Below are 6,000 nucleotides of genomic sequence, written 5' to 3'. Positions count from 1 at the left end.
GGCTTCCACTGAGAATGCTGGGTAATACCAACACTGTGAAACACAGTAGTGCTGGACTCACATGTATCCCATTTGGTTTTGTTTGCAAATAAACATGTTTAGATAAAGTGGGATATAAATATATTTTGTGCTCAGTTGGGTTTTGTTGAAAAAAACAAAACAAACAAAAAAAAAACAGGAAACCTAAAGATTTTTTAGAAAGACCAGACGTCCTCCTGTTTTCACAGGTTCTGAATGCCAGCGATCCAATCTGCTGACGGAGAGAGAGGAAGAGGAGGGAGGAGGCAGAGCGGTGGAAGAGGGATGCCGACAGAGAGGAGAGGACTCACTGACTCTGAGCCGCTCACTGACTTCAGTTCAGCTGAGAAGGTAAGACACCTGCTTCTGCTTCTTACACATTTAATGTTTCTTTCTGTGTTTGTGGGGACTATCATCGTGATGGTGTTTTTGCTCCACTCTTGAGTCATTTTATTCTGCTCTTTTGTGGTTTTACATTCCTTACTTTGAGACGCAGCAGAACAGCAGTGACTAGAATATTATGGTCAATTAACAATGACACTAAAGAGGGAGACATGTTAGAGCAGAATATAAACCAGGAGTTACAAGTGTCTTTGCTGCTTATAGTGGACTTTATTTCTACACTGTTTATTTATTTATTTATTTATTTATTTTTTGGGGGTGGTGGTATTATTATTATTTTAAACAGCAAAGGATGACAGAAAATATGTATTATGCATTTACCAGAGATTGGTGACTGAAAAAAACATGCATCTTTTGTCAGTAAATTTTCTCATAATAATAATGATAATAATGATAATAATAATAATAATAATAATAATCAGCATGTTCATTTTGTGCAAATATATGACAGTCAGTACTTGCACTGATTATCCAGTCATTATTTTTCACATTAGAGAAATTCATTTAGTCTAAAACACAGAGGGATTTTTGTTAACATGGTCTAAAAAGTCTGCCCTGATAAATGATCTGCAGAATCCACTACAGTGACATTTGGAGATCAGTGTGGGAAGTTAGGCCAAGTAGGACAAATTTGAGATTAGCGACACCTTTGGGAATAAAATCCAGTGGAACACAGGGGCAGCAGTGTGTCACAGCTATGGATATTGAGGACTTAATATCGCCTCATTGACATATACTGCTCATTTTGGAATTTAATACAATACAGTACATTTAATCGGAAGGAAAGAAATGACAGATTTTTATTGAGTTTTATTGAAATTTGCAGAAACTTGCTTCATCTTAGTTTAATGTTGAGGAAATCTGTCATTTAAATTTCTTTTCAGTTGAGTCATTATTTTCCTCATCTTACTGTCATTTATCATGTTTGTCATGTTTGTTATGTGCTGGCCAAATTCTATCTTTACATTTTTAAGATAAAATTTATAGCTTGTAACAGATAAAGTATGTATAAAAAATGATATAAGCACCTTTTTTTCAGTGCAACAGAACCTAGATGTGTTTCTCCAGTGATTCTGTAAATGGTAGCTGTCCTCTTTTCTGTCCAGTGAAGTAGACAGAGGGACAATGGATCTATTCTCAGTGTGTTGTTCTGTCACCGTCTCTGTCCAGCACAATACCAGCGCCCCCCCCCCCCCCACACACACACACACACACACGCTTTCACACCTCCGTATGTACCCGTCACACTGTAAAAACGTGTGTGTTGACCTTCTATGGATTCTGCTGCTTTGCTTTTTTTTTTTTAATTTTTTTTTTTTTTATTGTAGATATAAAGCCAAGTAGTGATGCCAACTGTTATAAAAGTATGGCAGAGCCACATCTGTGGATTTGGTTTGATAGTGAAGCTGTGTTTAGTCTCTTTTTCCTGTTTTTTCCTTGTTAATCTTGGTTTTAAATAAGCTTTGGGTGTGATGTTCAGAAATAGGTGCCAGAGCATTTTGGTTGTAATACTCTAATCATTTTTTGTTAGTCATTCTCATTAAGTATTCATGGAGTATTCAGTGAGTATACGCTCTCATCTCCACACACAGGTTAGTCACCGCTTGAAGTTGGTGTCAGATTGTGATTGCATCCCCTCCAATTATCATGTTGGAAATGTGTGTGTGTTTGGAATGGAGTTTCAGATGCTTTTCCCCTCTGAGGGCCACTTTAATAATAAACTGACACCTCAAAATCATCCGCTGTTGTTTTGGAAAGTTGGTGGGATTGGTGGTAAATTACTGTTGTAAATTACTGTCCACACTTATTTTTCTCTGTGTTTAAGCCCTTCATCCACACGCAAACAGTGTTTCAGGAATCATCAATACAAAGGTTTTGAAAGGTCTTGTGTTTTAGATTCAGGAATTGGAATACATTATTCATAATTATGGTCTTGTTTGTGTATAACCATGCAATAGTAAGAACTGCCGTGGCTTTGAATGAGACATTTATAGTTATAGAGGGGCTTAGTCTTCCACAGATTCTGCCCCTTCACCACTAGATGCCGGTAAATATTAACTCGTTATAATAACTCTTTAACTCTTTAAAACCTGACGTGTCATTGCTGATATACCCTGTGCATATGCGGTTTGGATGGCTGTAACTTTTTCACTGTTTGTGCAATTGGAAAAATTCCAATGGTTTCTGAAACCTGGGATGTTGTGCTTCATAGGCTTTATTGGGTCATTACGGAAATTTCACTCACACCTGTACTAGAAGCTGGAGAAAAGCTGTTTTAGCAGAATTATAACATACAGTGAATTGTAAAGGATTGCTAGATATTGAAAGATCTGGGGAAAAAGTGCTCTGGAAAAATGGGCAAAAGGACTCACTCACAGCATATTTTCTAACCTTTTTATAGTCAAAGTAAGACAAAAGTCCAGGCAGACGATTTTAGGCTTAGGGTTTAAAGGGTTACAGTGTCCTCCACAGTAAAGAGTGAGACTCCAGTTCATGTGCATCCATGTGGACATGGAAATCAGAGGATTAAGGTCAATGGTTAACTGACTTAATGTCTCTGTAGGGAAATTTGGTGTTAGCATTTTACCCATCCCACTACACACACAGTACCTAGCATTGGCTTTAGCATATAGCACACATTAGTAGCAGTAAGCTGCCACTGAAGGCATATGGCGACCAACTCCAGCCGCTCATCAGTATCTTGGTCTATGGCATTGACATCAGAATTAACCTGTACTTGTTTTTTAATCACGGGGAAAAGGCTCCAGTGAGAATCAAACTCTTCTTAGTGTGAAGAAGTGCTAACCACCACGCCACCACACCGCCCTTAAAGGTGTAGGACGTGATAACGGCCTAATTCTACACCTCAGTTTCACACATGCCTGTTGTTGCTTGGTATAACTCACCTGAAATGACAGCGCAGACAATACAGTTTCAGACTGATAGACCACCCCTATCTTTAGGTTAAATTGGCCGAAGAAAAAAACAAAGACAGAATGTATTACGCTTACCGTAGCACTGGCATCAAATCCAGTGACATTTGTCTGCATCCAATAGTACCTTGTTTTCTTATTTATCTTTTTTTTTTTTTGCCTTTTCTGTCAGAAGGTCTGTCCATCAGTTTTACAGTCAGAGGCATTGGTTTCTATAATGCTCTATAATTAATAATAAAAATGCAATATCTTTGAAATAATTGGACGAAATGTCTTCATATTTGGTACCAACATCCAATGGGCACAAGAAGGACTTGATTGGATTTTAGAGGTCAAAGTTCAAGGTCGCTATAACTTCACAAAACACATTTTGCCTCAACAGTTCAGATTCTGAGTGAAGGATATTTGAGTTATGTCAAGAAAATATACAACAAAGAGTCTGGTTTAGACCAGCTCTAAAGGTAAAGTGTGATGAGATAGCTTTTGTTATGATGTGATACTATATAAATACATATTGATTGACTGATTGATTGATTGACTATGCCATTCTCAGACAGTGGGCCTTAACCTACTAATGGGTAAGAGAGCACCCATTTATAGGGAAACAGAAGTAATGGTTCTGCCAAATTAAGGAAGCACAATGGATCATTTTATTATTGTCATCATAAAGTGCACATGTGTAGTAGTTACGTGGAGTTGTTGTGCATGAGCGCCTATTGACAGTGACTACAGATGATTAAGGTTGGTCAAAAAACAAGGTCAGGAAAAATATACATATACAAACATATCTGGGTTCAAGGTCACCCAGTTGAATTCTTTACCACATACTGTAGATGTGCAGCATTCAAGGTTACTATCATTATTATTATTATTATTATTATTATTATTATTATTATTATTATTATTACCCCGGCCTCTTGATATTACAAACAAGCCCACTGCTCCCAGTCTGCAGTGTGTGATGTGTTCCTGCATGTTCTAGTGATGGGTTAAATTACATTTAGCCCATCAATTTTGGTATGTGGTGGGATCTATATACTGACAAAATAAAGAATCTTAATCTTATTTCTGGTAAACATTATTATTTCAGGAGATCTACATGTACATGGTAATAATACATAAACAAAGGCATCCTATTAAAATGCATAATTCCACTGACAGTTGTGTTTAGATATGACTGTGTTTTACCACCGTTGCTCATTAATGTTTACTGTGATGAAGTCAATATCATCATCGTTTATTTCAGTGAAAAGTGGTTCTGCAGTGAAAGAAGCTCTTAAGTGCAGTTTGAGCTACTATAACCTGAACACATTACATCTGGATTCATAGAGGTAGACAGTGATGAGCAGAATATTTATGTTGCTGATGGCAGCAGACAAGCTCAGGTTTCACTTGCCTTGTCATGTTACGTTTTTCCACATTTATTTGAGACTGTGGACCTCAGAAATGTTTTAACAGTCACAAGTGGGCCATGAGTTATAAAACGCTGAGAATACCTGGACTGGTTTTAACCTATAAACACCCAAATATCCGCCAGTGACCAAAAGCAGCTACTGATTTAGAATGTTTGGTAACTTTAAATCCACTAATCCTATCAGTACATTAAATAATTGGTGTGAAATACAGGTTGTCATCTTGTCATGGTCATCAGATATAACTCATTTGGATGTTCAGAGGCTCCGTAGTTACCATGGAAACACCGTCATCTTCTACAACATTGATTCACCAGTAAAACCCATGGAGTTGGATCAATGACAGTGGATGGACACATTTGTTTTTACATTCAGTTAATTTATTAGACTGAAAAAGGCTCTTTTTCTTAAGCTTTCTCTGTTTTTGATATAATAACCTTCAAATGTAATCTGAGCATGATGATTAAAGTACATGATCTGTAAATTAACCCATAAAGACCCAATACTACTTTTGTGGTAATTTCCAAAAGATTTCTTCTCTATATTTAACCTATCTTGAGTGTTTTATCATGATTTTTTGTAATATTATCCTTTTCATTTTGAGTTTTTTCAGTGAAAATCATGTATTTTCCTATATTTAATATACTGATCATGTAAATGGTCATAAAAGCTCAGAGTAAATTCAAAGGTTATAATATCAGGAACAGAGAAAACTGAAGAAAAAGTGACTTTCAGTCAAATACATCATTTACAGAACATAAAAACAAGTGTGTCCATCCACTGTCATTGATCCAACTCTGTGGGTTTTACTGGTGAATCAGTGTTGTAGAAGATGCCTCTGAATGTCCAGATGGGTCATATCTGATGACCATGAAAAGATGGCAAACTGTATTTTACACCAATTATTTACATGTTTTGATAGGATTAATGGATCAACAGGTATTAAACAGTTTAAATCAGTAGATGGTCTTGGTCACCAGTGGCTGTTTGGGTCTTTATGGGCTAAATATAGGAAAATACTTGATTTTCACTGAAAAATGCAAAATACAGAGGATAATATTATGATGAATAGTGATAAATCACTTAAGAAAGGTTAAATAGGGTGAAAAATTAATTTGGTAACTACCACAAAAGTAGCCCTGGGTCTTTATGGGTTAAACAGATGTTTTCATTGTATTTTATAATTACAGTAGTTTGAGGTGCTCATGTCCCCTCCTGTGTGGGACCTATAGTTG

General features: G+C 36.5%; 1 protein-coding gene across 1 annotated transcript in view; it reads left to right on the top strand.

Moving 5' to 3' along the window:
• Positions 1 to 306: 306 nt before the first annotated feature.
• The window catches only part of LOC115435371 (myelin-associated glycoprotein-like), a 50,491-nt gene continuing 44,797 nt past the window's right edge, over positions 307 to 6,000 (top strand). The window contains exon 1 of the mRNA XM_030157732.1: positions 307 to 369. The gene's annotated coding sequence lies outside the window, so the exon portion shown is untranslated. The remainder of the gene's footprint in view (positions 370 to 6,000) is intronic.

Source organism: Sphaeramia orbicularis, chromosome 16, assembly GCF_902148855.1.
Source record: "Sphaeramia orbicularis chromosome 16, fSphaOr1.1, whole genome shotgun sequence".
Classification (NCBI taxonomy): domain Eukaryota; kingdom Metazoa; phylum Chordata; class Actinopteri; order Kurtiformes; family Apogonidae; genus Sphaeramia; species Sphaeramia orbicularis.
Note: the sequence above shows the minus strand (reverse complement) of the source record. Positions and strands in the feature narration are given on the sequence as shown.